Genomic DNA, 14,746 nt, shown 5'->3' with positions numbered 1-14,746 from the left:
GAGAACAAATTTGTTAGCATAAAAATAAAGCCAGAAAATGAAGAGCTGTTTAATCACTCAATTGGATTTTTTTTTGCCAGCATATTTCTTTTTCTCTGCAACCCACTGCTAAATTATGCTTCCTATCTGTTTTTATTAAATCACTGAATCAAATCTAACTCTGATTACATCATAAAAGGCCAGGTACCCTACACCATAACAGGGGGTTTGAAATTTTGAATTGTCTACTTAAAGATCACCAAAATCTGATAACAAGGTCAATTACGTCCCTGGGTGGGATTGAACCACCAACCTTTTGGTTAGTAGCCAGACACACTAACCGATTGCGCCACAGAGACACTTTGTAAAAAGTATATACTGACAAAGGCTAATAAGCATACATCTAGAACGTTTCCTAAAAAAACATTAAAAAGTCAAAAATCTGGAGAGTTTTTGTAAGATGTTTCTTCCATCAACCAACGAAGAAACACATTGGTACTTTCCCATGATGACTGAGTGCTTCAGGATCTCTTGCACTTACATGTGCAGCAGAGTACTGCAATGGAAGCATGCTGGGCCCATAACCCAGAGGTAGGCAGATTGAAACTATCCTTTGCTCTATGCATTTTTTTTTTTATTTAAGTAATCAAAACTGGGATTGATATTTTTGCTCTTTTATTTTTACTTAAAGTACAATAACTTTTACCATTTTAATTTGTTTTAATAGTATATTGACAGTATAGTTTTCTTTAAAAAATCCACTTAATTTTCTTTACCCTATTATTAAAAGGGTAATTGACAAAAACAAACTACATTGTCACCAGAAGAGCAATACAAAATGTACAAGTGATATATTAAAATCATCTTTCCAGCTTGAATTTCAATGATGCATTGGGGCAACGATTTTGTGAGAAACATCTTCACCCTTAAATAAAGATTTTCCTAATTCCTTACCTGTGTGCTAATTAGATATCACCTTGTTTTCACATTAAACAGACTTCTACATGAGAAAGCAGCAAGGATGCAGTGGCGTTAATGTTTCCTGGTGTCAACCTGTATTATTTCAGTAGACATTGAAATGAGGATGCATCTTGCTGCCTTTCCAATGAAGCAAGTTTAATTTAGTAATAGGTGAAAACCATCCCTACAAAGGTGTTAATCAGAGACTTGGCTTTGTGGACACTTTTCAGAGAACAAATTTGTTAGCATAAAAATAAAGCCAGAAAATGAAGAGCTGTTTAATCACTCAATTGGATTTTTTTGCCAGCATATTTCTTTTTCTCTGCAACCCACTGCTAAATTGTGCTTCCTAGCTGTTTTTATAAAATCAATGAATCAAATCTAACTCTGATTACATCAGAGAAGGCCAGGTACCCTACACCATAACAGGGGGTTTGAAATTGTGACTTGTCTACTTAAAGATCACCAAAATCTGATAACAAGGTCAATTACATCCCTGGGTGGGATTGAACCACCAACCTTTTGGTTAGTAGCTGGACACACTAACCGATTGCGCCACAGAGACACTTTGCAAAAAGTACATACTGACAAAGGCTAATAAGCATACATCTAGAACGTTTCCTAGAAAAACTTTAAAAAGTCAATAATCTGGAGAGTTTTTGTAAGATGTTTCTTCCATTAACCAACGAAGAAACACATTGGTACTTTCCCATGATGAGTGAGTGCTTCAGGATCTCTTGCACTTACATGTGCAGTAGAGTACTGCAATGGAAGCATGCTGGGCCCATAACCCAAAGGTAGGCAGATTGAAACTATCCTTTGCTATATGCATTTTTTTTTGTTAATTTAAGTAATCAAAACTGGGATTGATATTTTTGCTCTTTTATTTTTACTTAAAGTACAATAACTTTTACCATTTTAATTTGTTTTAATAGTATATTGACAGTATAGTTTTCTTTAAAAAATCCACTTAATTTTCTTTACCCTATTATTAAAAGGGTAATTGACAAAAACAAACTACATTGTCACCAGAAGAGCAATACAAAATGTACAAGTGATATATTAAAATCATCTTTCCAGCTTGAATTTCAATGATGCATTGGGGCAACGATTTTGTGAGAAACATCTTCACCCTTAAATTCAGATTTTCTTAATTCCTTACCTGTGTGCTAATTAGATATCACCTTGTTTTCACATTAAACAGACTTCTACATGAGAAAGCAGCAAGGATGCAGTGGCGTTAATGTTTCCTGGTGTCAACCTGTATTATTTCAGTAGACATTGAAATGAGGATGCATCTTGCTGCCTTTCCAATGAAGCAAGTTTAATTTAGTTATAGGTGAAAAACCATCCCTACAAAGGTGTTAATCAGAGACTTGGCTTTGTGGACACTTTTTAGAGAACAAATTTGTTAGCATAAAAATAAAGGCAGAAAATGAAGAGCTGTTTAATCACTCAATTGGATTTTTCTGCCAGCATATTTTTTTTCTCTGCAACCCATTGCTAAATTGTGCTTCCTAGCTGTTTTTTTATAAAATCACTGAATCAAATCTAACTCTGATTACATCAGAAAAGGCCAGGTACCCTACACCATAAGAGGAGGTTTGAAATTTTGACTTGTCTACTTAAATATCACCAAAACCTGATCACAAGGTCAATTATGTCCCTGGGTGGGATTGAACCACCAACCTTTTGGTTTGTAGCCAGACACACTAACCGATTGCGCCACAGAGACACTTTGCAAAAAGTACATACTGACAAAGGCTAATAAGCATTCATCTAAAACGTTTCCTAGAAAAACTTTAAAAAGTCAATAATCTGGAGAGTTTTTGTAAGATGTTTCTTCCATCAACCAACGAAGAAACACATTGGTACTTTCCCATGATGAGTGAGTGCTTCAGGATCTCTTGCACTTACATGTGCAGCAGAGTACAGCAATGAAAGCATGCTGGGCCCATAACCCAGCGGTAGGAAGATTGAAACTATCCTCTGCTATATGCATTTTTTTTTGTTAATTAAAGTAATCCAAAACTGGGATTGATATTTTGGCTATTTTATTTTTACTTAAAGTACAATAACTTTTACCATTTTAATTTGTTTTAATAGTATATTGACAGTATAGTTTTCTTTAAAAAATCCACTTAATTTTCTTTACCCTATTATTAAAAGGGTAATTGACAAAAACAAACTACATTGTCACCAGAAGAGCAATACAAAATGTTCAAGTGATATATTAAAGTCATCTTTCCAGCTTGAATTTCAATGATGAATTGGGGCAACGATTTTGTGAGAAACATTTTCACCCTTAAATAAAGATTTTCTTAATTCCTTACCTGTGTGCTAATTAGATGTCACCTTGTTTTCACATTAAACAGACTTCCACATGAGAAAGCAGCAAGGATGCAGTGGCGTTAATGTTTCCTGGTGTCAACCTGTATTATTTCAGTAGAAATTGAAATGAGGATGCATCTTGCTGCCTTTCCAATGAAGCAAGTTTAATTTAGTAATAGGTGAAAAACCATCCCTACAAAGGTGTTAATCAGAGACTTGGCTTTGTGGACACTTTTCAGAGAATAAATTTGTTAGCATAAAAATAAAGCCAGAAAATGAAGAGCTGTTTAATCACTCAATTGGATTTTTTTTGCCAGCATATTTCTTTTTCTCTGCAACCCACTGCTAAATTGTGCTTTCTATCTGTTTTTATTAAATCACTGAATCAAATCTAACTCTGATTACATCAGAAAAGGCCAGGTACCCTACACCATAACAGGGGGTTTGAAATTTTGAATTGTCTACTTAAAGATCACCAAAATCTGATAACAAGGTCAATTACGTCCCTGGGTGGGATTGAACCACCAACCTTTTGGTTAGTAGCCAGACACACTAACCGATTGCGCCACAGAGACACTTTGTAAAAAGTACATACTGACAAAGGCTAATAAGCATACATCTAGAACGTTTCCTAGAAAAACTTTAAAAAGTCAATAATCTGGAGAGCTTTTGTAAGATGTTTCTTTCATCAACCAACGAAGAAACACATTGGTACTTTCCCATGATGACTGAGTGCTTCAGGATCTCTTGCACTTACATGTGCAGCAGATTACTGCAATGGAAGCATGCTGGGCCCATAACCCAGAGGTAGGCAGATTGAAACTATCCTTTGCTCTATGCATTTTTTTTTTGTAATTTAAGTAATCAAAACTGGGATTGATATTTTTGCTCTTTTATTTTTACTTAAAGTACAATAACTTTTACCATTTTAATTTGTTTTAATAGTATATTGACAGTATAGATTTCTTTAAAAAATCCACTTAATTTTCTTTACCTTATTATTAAAAGGGTAATTGACAAAAACAAACTACATTGTCACCAGAAGAGCAATACAAAATGTACAAGTGATATATTAAAATCATCTTTGCAGCTTGAATTTCAATGATGCATTGGGGCAACGATTTTGTGAGAAACATCTTCACCCTTAAATAAAGATTTTCCTAATTCCTTACCTGTGTGCTAATTAGATATCACCTTGTTTTCACATTAAACAGACTTCTACATGAGAAAGCAGCAAGGATGCAGTGGCGTTAATGTTTCCTGGTGTCAACCTGTATTATTTCAGTAGACATTGAAATGAGGATGCATCTTGCTGCCTTTCCAATGAAGCAAGTTTAATTTAGTAATAGGTGAAAAACCATCCCTACAAAGGTGTTAATCAGAGACTTGGCTTTGTGGACACTATTCAGAGAACAAATTTGTTAGCATAAAAATAAAGCCAGAAAATGAAGAGCTGTTTAATCACTCAATTGGATTTTTTTGCCAGCATATTTCTTTTTCTCTGCAACCCACTGCTAAATTGTGCTTCCTAGCTGTTTTTATAAAATCAATGAATCAAATCTAACTCTGATTACATCAGAGAAGGCCAGGTACCCTACACCATAACAGGGGGTTTGAAATTTTGACTTGTCTACTTAAAGATCACCAAAATCTGATAACAAGGTCAATTACATCCCTGGGTGGGATTGACCCACCAACCTTTTGGTTAGTAGCTGGACACACTAACCGATTGCGCCACAGAGACACTTTGCAAAAAGTACATACTGACAAAGGCTAATAAGCATACATCTAGAACGTTTCCTAGAAAAACTTTAAAAAAGTCAATAATCTGGAGAGTTTTTGTAAGATGTTTCTTCCATCAACCAACGAAGAAACAAATTGGTACTTTCCCATGATGAGTGAGTGCTTCAGGATCTCTTGCACTTACATGTGCAGTAGAGTACTGCAATGGAAGCATGCTGGGCCCATAACCCAGAGGTAGGCAGATTGAAACTATCCTTTGCTATATGCATTTTTTTTTTGTTAATTTAAGTAATCAAAACTGGGATTTATATTTTTGCTCTTTTATTTTTACTTAAAGTACAATAACTTTTACCATTTTAATTTGTTTTAATAGTATATTGACAGTATAGTTTTCTTTAAAAAATCCACTTAATTTTCTTTACCCTATTATTAAAAGGGTAATTGACAAAAACAAACTACATTGTCACCAGAAGAGCAATACAAAATGTACAAGTGATATATTAAAATCATCTTTCCAGCTTGAATTTCAATGATGCATTGGGGCAACGATTTTGTGAGAAACATCTTCACCCTTAAATTCAGATTTTCTTAATTCCTTACCTGTGTGCTAATTAGATATCACCTTGTTTTCACATTAAACAGACTTCTACATGAGAAAGCAGCAAGGATGCAGTGGCGTTAATGTTTCCTGGTGTCAACCTGTATTATTTCAGTAGACATTGAAATGAGGATGCATCTTGCTGCCTTTCCAATGAAGCAAGTTTAATTTAGTTATAGGTGAAAAACCATCCCTACAAAGGTGTTAATCAGAGACTTGGCTTTGTGGACACTTTTTAGAGAACAAATTTGTTAGCATAAAAATAAAGGCAGAAAATGAAGAGCTGTTTAATCACTCAATTGGATTTTTCTGCCAGCATATTTTTTTTCTCTGCAACCCATTGCTAAATTGTGCTTCCTAGCTGTTTTTTATAAAATCACTGAATCAAATCTAACTCTGATTACATCAGAGAAGGCCAGGTACCCTACACAATAAGAGGGGGTTTGAAATTTTGACTTGTCTACTTAAATATCACCAAAACCTAATCACAATGTCAATTATGTCCCTGGGTGGGATTGAACCACCAACCTTTTGGTTAGTAGCCAGACACACTAACCGATTGCGCCACAGAGACACTTTGCAAAAAGTACATACTGACAAAGGCTAATAAGCATTCATCTAGAACGTTTCCTAGAAAAACTTTAAAAAGTCAATAATCTGGAGAGTTTTTGTAAGAATTTTCTTAAATCAACCAACGAAGAAACACATTGGTACTTTCACATGATGAGTAAGTGCTTCAGGATCTCTTGCACTTACATGTGCAGCAGAGTACTGCAATGGAAGCATGCTGGGCCCATTACCCAGAGGTAGGCAGATTGAAACTATCCTCTGCTATATGCATTTTTTTTGTTAATTAAAGTAATCCAAAACTGGGATTGATATGTTAGCTATTTTATGTTTACTTAAAGTACAATAACTTTTACCATTTTAATTTGTTTTAATAGTATATTGACAGTATTGTTTTCTTTCAAAAATCCACTTAATTTTCTTTACCCTATTATTAAAATGGTAATTGACAAAAACAAAATACATTGTCACCAGAAGAGCAATACAAAATGTACAAGTGATATATTAAAGTCATCTTTCCAGCTTGAATTTCAATGATGCATTGGGGCAACGATTTTGTGAGAAACATTTTCACCCTTAAATAAAGATTTTCTTAATTCCTTACCTGTGTGCTAATTAGATGTCACCTTGTTTTCACATTAAACAGACTTCCACATGAGAAAGCAGCAAGGATGCAGTGGCGTTAATGTTTCCTGGTGTCAACCTGTATTATTTCAGTAGAAATTGAAATGAGGATGCATCTTGCTGCCTTTCCAATGAAGCAAGTTTAATTTAGTAATAGGTGAAAAACCATCCCTACAAAGGTGTTAATCAGAGACTTGGCTTTGTGGACACTTTTCAGAGAACAAATTTGTTAGCATAAAAATAAAGCCAGAAAATGAAGAGCTGTTTAATCACTCAATTGGATTTTTTTTGCCAGCATATTTCTTTTTCTCTGCAACCCACTGCTAAATTGTGCTTCCTAGCTGTTTTTATTAAATCACTGAATCAAATCTAACTCTGATTACATCAGAAAAGGCCAGGTACCCTACACCATAACAGGGGGTTTGAAATTTTGACTTGTCTACTTAAAGATCACCAAAATCTGATAACAAGGTCAATTACGTCCCTGGGTGGGATTGAACCACCAACCTTTTGGTTAGTAGCCGGACACACTAACCGATTGCGCCACAGAGACACTTCGCAAAAAGTACATACTGACAAAGGCTAATAAGCATGCATCTAGAACGTTTCCTAGAAAAACTTTAAAAAGTCAATAATCTGGAGAGTTTTTGTAAAATGTTTCTTCCATCAACCAACGAAGAAACACATTGGTACTTTCCCATGATGAGTGAGTGCTTCAGGATCTCTTGCACTTACATGTGCAGCAGAGTACTGCAATGGAAGCATGCTGGGCCCATAACCCAGAGGTAGGCAGATTGAAACTATCCTTTGCTCTATGCATTTTTTTTGTTAATTTAAGTAATCAAAACTGGGATTGATATTTTTGCTCTTTTATTTTTACTTGAAGTACAATAACTTTTACCATTTTAATTTGTTTGAATAGTATATTGACAGTATAGTTTTCTTTAAAAAATCCACTTAATTTTCTTTACCCTATTATTAAAAGGGTAATTGACAAAAACAAACTACATTGTCACCAGAAGAGCAATACAAAATGTACAAGTGATATATTAAAATCATCTTTCCAGCTTGAATTTCAATGATGCATTGGGGCAACGATTTTGTGAGAAACATCTTCACCCTTAAATAAAGATTTTCTTAATTCCTTACCTGTGTGCTAATTAGATATCACCTTGTTTTCACATTAAACAGACTTCCACATGAGAAAGCAGCAAGGATGCAGTGGCGTTAATGTTTCCTGGTGTCAACCTGTATTATTTCAGTAGACATTGAAATGAGGATGCATCTTGCTGCCTTTCCAATGAAGCAAGTTTAATTTAGTAATAGGTTAAAAACCATCCTTACAAAGGTGTTAATCAGAGACTTGGCTTTGTGGACACTTTTCAGAGAACAAATTTGTTAGCATAAAAATAAAGCCAGAAAATTAAGAGCTGTTTAATCACTCAATTGGATTTTTTTGCCAGCATATTTCTTTTTCTCTGCAACCCACTGCTAAATTGTGCTTCCTAGCTGTTTTTATAAAATCACTGAATCAAATCTAACTCTGATTACATCAGAGAAGGCCAGGTACCCTACACCAGAACAGGGGGTTTGAAATTTTGACTTGTCTACTTAAAGATCACCAAAATCTGATAACAAGGTCAATTACGTCCCTGGGTGGGATTGAACCACCAACCTTTTGGTTAATAGCCGTGCACACTAACTGATTGCGCCACAGTGACACTTTGCGAAAGTCCATACTGACAAAGGCTAATAAGCATTCATCTAAAACGTTTCCTAGAAAAACTTTAAAAAGTCAATAATCTGGAGAGTTTTTGTAAGATGTTTCTTCCATCAACCAACGAAGAAACACATTGGTACTTTCCCATGATGAGTGAGTGCTTCAGGATCTCTTGCACTTACATGTGCAGCAGAGTACAGCAATGGAAGCATGCTGGGCCCATAACCCAGCGGTAGGCAGATTGAAACTATCCTCTGCTATATGCATTTTTTTTTGTTAATTAAAGTAATCCAAAACTGGGATTGATATTTTGGCTCTTTTATTTTTACTTAAAGTACAATAACTTTTACCATTTTAATTTGTTTTAATAGTATATTGACAGTATTGTTTTCTTTCAAAAATCCACTTAATTTTCTTTACCCTTTTATTAAAATGGTAATTGACAAAAACAAACTACATTGTCACCAGAAGAGCAATACAAAATGTACAAGTGATATATTAAAATCATCTTTCCAGCTTGAATTTCAATGATGCATTGGGGCAACGATTTTGTGAGAAACATCTTCACCCTTAAAGATTTTCTTAATTCCTTACCTGTGTGCTAATTAGATATCACCTTGTTTTCACATTAAACAGACTTCCACATGAGAAAGCAGCAAGGATGCAGTGGCGTTAATGTTTCCTGGTGTCAACCTGTATTATTTCAGTAGAAATTGAAATGAGGATGCATCTTGCTGCCTTTCCAATGAAGCAAGTTTAATTTAGTAATAGGTGAAAAACCATCCCTACAAAGGTGTTAATCAGAGACTTGGCTTTGTGGACACTTTTCAGAGAACAAATTTGTTAGCATAAAAATAAAGCCAGAAAATGAAGAGCTGTTTAATCACTCAATTGGATTTTTTTTGCCAGCATATTTCTTTTTCTCTGCAACCCACTGCTAAATTGTGCTTCCTATCTGTTTTTATAAAATCACTGAATCAAATCTAACTAAATCAGAGAAGGCCAGGTACCCTACACCATAACAGGGGGTTTGAAATTTTGAATTGTCTACTTAAAGATCACCAAAATCTGATAACAAGGTCAATTACGTCCCTGGGTGGGATTGAACCACCAACCTTTTGGTTAGTAGCCAGACACACTAACCGATTGCGCCACAGAGACACTTTGTAAAAAGTATATACTGACAAAGGCTAATAAGCATACATCTAGAACGTTTCCTAAAAAAACTTTAAAAAGTCAAAAATCTGGAGAGTTTTTGTAAGATGTTTCTTCCATCAACCAACGAAGAAACACATTGGTACTTTCCCATGATGACTGAGTGCTTCAGGATCTCTTGCACTTACATGTGCAGCAGAGTACTGCAATGGAAGCATGCTGGGCCCATAACCCAGAGGTAGGCAGATTGAAACTATCCTTTGCTCTATGCATTTTTTTATTTTATTTAAGTAATCAAAACTGGGATTGATATTTTTGCTCTTTTATTTTTACTTAAAGTACAATAACTTTTACCATTTTAATTTGTTTTAATAGTATATTGACAGTATAGTTTTCTTTAAAAAATCCACTTAATTTTCTTTACCCTATTATTAAAAGGGTAATTGACAAAAACAAACTACATTGTCACCAGATGAGCAATACAAAATGTACAAGTGATATATTAAAATCATCTTTCCAGCTTGAATTTCAATGATGCATTGGGGCAACGATTTTGTGAGAAACATCTTCACCCTTAAATAAAGATTTTCCTAATTCCTTACCTGTGTGCTAATTAGATATCACCTTGTTTTCACATTAAACAGACTTCTACATGAGAAAGCAGCAAGGATGCAGTGGCGTTAATGTTTCCTGGTGTCAACCTGTATTATTTCAGTAGACATTGAAATGAGGATGCATCTTGCTGCCTTTCCAATGAAGCAAGTTTAATTTAGTAATAGGTGAAAACCATCCCTACAAAGGTGTTAATCAGAGACTTGGCTTTGTGGACACTTTTCAGAGAACAAATTTGTTAGCATAAAAATAAAGCCAGAAAATGAAGAGCTGTTTAATCACTCAATTGGATTTTTTTGCCAGCATATTTCTTTTTCTCTGCAACCCACTGCTAAATTGTGCTTCCTAGCTGTTTTTATAAAATCAATGAATCAAATCTAACTCTGATTACATCAGAGAAGGCCAGGTACCCTACACCATAACAGGGGGTTTGAAATTTTGACTTGTCTACTTAAAGATCACCAAAATCTGATTACAAGGTCAATTACATCCCTGGGTGGGATTGAACCACCAACCTTTTGGTTAGTAGCTGGACACACTAACCGATTGCGCCACAGAGACACTTTGCAAAAAGTACATACTGACAAAGGCTAATAAGCATACATCTAGAACGTTTCCTAGAAAAACTTTAAAAAGTCAATAATCTGGAGAGTTTTTGTAAGATGTTTCTTCCATTAACCAACGAAGAAACACATTGGTACTTTCCCATGATGAGTGAGTGCTTCAGGATCTCTTGCACTTACATGTGCAGTAGAGTACTGCAATGGAAGCATGCTGGGCCCATAACCCAAAGGTAGGCAGATTGAAACTATCCTTTGCTATATGCATTTTTTTTTGTTAATTTAAGTAATCAAAACTGGGATTGATATTTTTGCTCTTTTATTTTTACTTAAAGTACAATAACTTTTACCATTTTAATTTGTTTTAATAGTATATTGACAGTATAGTTTTCTTTAAAAAATCCACTTAATTTTCTTTACCCTATTATTAAAAGGGTAATTGACAAAAACAAACTACATTGTCACCAGAAGAGCAATACAAAATGTACAAGTGATATATTAAAATCATCTTTCCAGCTTGAATTTCAATGATGCATTGGGGCAACGATTTTGTGAGAAACATCTTCACCCTTAAATTCAGATTTTCTTAATTCCTTACCTGTGTGCTAATTAGATATCACCTTGTTTTCACATTAAACAGACTTCTACATGAGAAAGCAGCAAGGATGCAGTGGCGTTAATGTTTCCTGGTGTCAACCTGTATTATTTCAGTAGACATTGAAATGAGGATGCATCTTGCTGCCTTTCCAATGAAGCAAGTTTAATTTAGTTATAGGTGAAAAACCATCCCTACAAAGGTGTTAATCAGAGACTTGGCTTTGTGGACACTTTTTAGAGAACAAATTTGTTAGCATAAAAATAAAGGCAGAAAATGAAGAGCTGTTTAATCACTCAATTGGATTTTTCTGCCAGCATATTTTTTTTCTCTGCAACCCATTGCTAAATTGTGCTTCCTAGCTGTTTTTTTATAAAATCACTGAATCAAATCTAACTCTGATTACATCAGAAAAGGCCAGGTACCCTACACCATAAGAGGAGGTTTGAAATTTTGACTTGTCTACTTAAATATCACCAAAACCTGATCACAAGGTCAATTATGTCCCTGGGTGGGATTGAACCACCAACCTTTTGGTTAGTAGCCAGACACACTAACCGATTGCGCCACAGAGACACTTTGCAAAAAGTACATACTGACAAAGGCTAATAAGCATTCATCTAAAACGTTTCCTAGAAAAACTTTAAAAAGTCAATAATCTGGAGAGTTTTTGTAAGATGTTTCTTCCATCAACCAACGAAGAAACACATTGGTACTTTCCCATGATGAGTGAGTGCTTCAGGATCTCTTGCACTTACATGTGCAGCAGAGTACAGCAATGAAAGCATGCTGGGCCCATAACCCAGCGGTAGGAAGATTGAAACTATCCTCTGCTATATGCATTTTTTTTTGTTAATTAAAGTAATCCAAAACTGGGATTGATATTTTGGCTATTTTATTTTTACTTAAAGTACAATAACTTTTACCATTTTAATTTGTTTTAATAGTATATTGACAGTATAGTTTTCTTTAAAAAATCCACTTAATTTTCTTTACCCTATTATTAAAAGGGTAATTGACAAAAACAAACTACATTGTCACCAGAAGAGCAATACAAAATGTACAAGTGATATATTAAAATCATCTTTCCAGCTTGAATTTCAATGATGCATTGGGGCAACGATTTTGTGAGAAACATCTTCACCCTTAAATAAAGATTTTCTTAATTCCTTACCTGTGTGCTAATTAGATATCATCTTGTTTTCACATTAAACAGACTTCCACATGAGAAAGCAGCAAGGATGCAGTGGCGTTAATGTTTCCTGGTGTCAACCCGTATTTTTTCAGTAGACATTGAAATGAGGATGCATCTTGCTGCCTTTCCAATGAAGCAAATTTAATTTAGTAATAGGTGAAAAACCATCCCTACAAAGGTGTTAATCAGAGACTTGGCTTTGTGGACACTTTTCAGAGAACAAATTTGTTAGCATAAAAATAAAGCCAGAAAATTAAGAGCTGTTTAATCACTCAATTGGATTTTTTTGCCAGCATATTTCTTTTTCTCTGCAACCCACAGCTAAATTGTGCTTCCTAGCTGTTTTTATAAAATCACTGAATCAAATCTAACTCTGATTACATCAGAGAAGGCCAGGTACCCTACACCATAAGAGGGGGTTTGAAATTTTGACTTGTCTACTTAAAGATCACCAAAATCTGATAACAATGTCAATTACGTCCCTGGGTGGGATTAAACCACCAACCTTTTGGTTTATAGCCGTACACACTAACTGATTGCACCACAGAGACACTTTGCAAAAGTACATACTGACAAAGGCTAATAAGCATTCATCTAAAACGTTTCCTAGAAAAACTTTAAAAAGTCAATAATCTGGAGAGTTTTTGTAAGATGTTTCTTCCATCCACCAACGAAGAAACACATTGGTACTTTCCCATGATGAGTGAGTGCTTCAGGATCTCTTGCACTTACATGTGCAGCAGAGTACTGCAATGGAAGCATGCTGGGCCCATAACCCAGAGGTAGGCAGATTAAAAATATCCTCTGCTATATGCTTTATTTTTGTTAATTAAAGTAATCCAAAACTGGGATTGATATTTTTACTCTTTTATTTTTCATTAAAGTACAATAACTTTTACCATTTTAATTTGTTTTAATAGTATATTGAAAGTATTGTTTTCTTTTAAAAATCCACTTAATTTTCTTTACCCTATTATTAAAATGGTAATTGACAAAAACAAACTACATTGTCACCAGAAGAGCAATACAAAATGTACAAGTGATATATTAAAATCATCTTTCCAGCTTGAATTTCAATGATGCATTGGGGCAACGATTTTGTGAGAAACATTTTCACCCTTAAATAAAGATTTTCTTAATTCCTTACCTGTGTGCTAATTAGATATCACCTTGTTTTCACATTAAACAGACTTCCACATGAGAAAGCAGCAAGGATGCAGTGGCGTTAATGTTTCCTGGTGTCAACCTGTATTATTTCAGTAGACATTGAAATGAGGATGCATCTTGCTGCCTTTCCAATGAAGCAAGTTTAATTTAGTAATAGGTTAAAAACCATCCTTACAAAGGTGTTAATCAGAGACTTGGCTTTGTGGACACTTTTCAGAGAACAAATTTGTTAGCATAAAAATAAAGCCAGAAAATTAAGAGCTGTTTAATCACTCAATTGGATTTTTTTTGCCAGCATATTTCTTTTTCTCTGCAACCCACTTGCTAAATTGTGCTTCCTAGCTGTTTTTGTAAAATCACTGAATCAAATCTAACTCTGATTACATCAGAGAAGGCCAGGTACCCTACACCAGAACAGGGGGTTTGAAATTTTGACTTGTCTACTTAAAGATCACCAAAATCTGATAACAAGGTCAATTACGTCCCTGGGTGGGATTGAACCACCAACCTTTTGGTTAATAGCCGTGCACACTAACTGATTGCGCCACAGAGACACTTTGCGAAAGGCCATACTGACAAAGGCTAATAAGCATTCATCTAAAACGTTTCCTAGAAAAACTTTAAAAAGTCAATAATCTGGAGAGTTTTTGTAAGATGTTTCTTCCATCAACCAACGAAGAAACACATTGGTACTTTCCCATGATGAGTGAGTGCTTCAGGATCTCTTGCACTTACATGTGCAGCAGAGTACAGCAATGGAAGCATGCTGGGCCCATAACCCAGCGGTAGGCAGATTGAAACTATCCTCTGCTATATGCATTTTTTTTTGTTAATTAAAGTAATCCAAAACTGGGATTGATATTTTAGCTCTTTTATTTTTACTTAAAGTACAATAACTTTTACCATTTTAATTTGTTTTAATAGTATATTGACAGTATTG

General features: G+C 34.7%; 6 non-coding genes across 6 annotated transcripts; all 6 read right to left on the bottom strand.

Moving 5' to 3' along the window:
* Nucleotides 1-264: 264 nt before the first annotated feature.
* TRNAS-ACU (transfer RNA serine (anticodon ACU)) lies at nucleotides 265-338 on the bottom strand. Its single transcript has one exon. It is a non-coding gene; the product is annotated as a tRNA-Ser (tRNA).
* A 2,262-nt stretch (nucleotides 339-2,600) lies between these two features.
* Nucleotides 2,601-2,674, bottom strand: TRNAC-ACA (transfer RNA cysteine (anticodon ACA)). The gene has a single exon. It is a non-coding gene; the product is annotated as a tRNA-Cys (tRNA).
* A 1,097-nt stretch (nucleotides 2,675-3,771) lies between these two features.
* TRNAS-ACU (transfer RNA serine (anticodon ACU)) lies at nucleotides 3,772-3,845 on the bottom strand. Its single transcript has one exon. It is a non-coding gene; the product is annotated as a tRNA-Ser (tRNA).
* A 2,266-nt stretch (nucleotides 3,846-6,111) lies between these two features.
* On the bottom strand, nucleotides 6,112-6,185 carry TRNAS-ACU (transfer RNA serine (anticodon ACU)). Its single transcript has one exon. It is a non-coding gene; the product is annotated as a tRNA-Ser (tRNA).
* Nucleotides 6,186-9,609: 3,424 nt separating this feature from the next.
* On the bottom strand, nucleotides 9,610-9,683 carry TRNAS-ACU (transfer RNA serine (anticodon ACU)). The gene has a single exon. It is a non-coding gene; the product is annotated as a tRNA-Ser (tRNA).
* A 2,263-nt stretch (nucleotides 9,684-11,946) lies between these two features.
* Nucleotides 11,947-12,020, bottom strand: TRNAS-ACU (transfer RNA serine (anticodon ACU)). Its single transcript has one exon. It is a non-coding gene; the product is annotated as a tRNA-Ser (tRNA).
* Between the last annotated feature and the right edge of the window lie 2,726 nt (nucleotides 12,021-14,746).

The sequence above is a fragment of the Pseudophryne corroboree genome, unplaced genomic scaffold (genome assembly GCF_028390025.1).
Source record: "Pseudophryne corroboree isolate aPseCor3 unplaced genomic scaffold, aPseCor3.hap2 scaffold_1516, whole genome shotgun sequence".
Classification (NCBI taxonomy): Eukaryota; Metazoa; Chordata; class Amphibia; order Anura; family Myobatrachidae; genus Pseudophryne; species Pseudophryne corroboree.
This window is presented reverse-complemented; position numbering and strand designations above follow the sequence as displayed.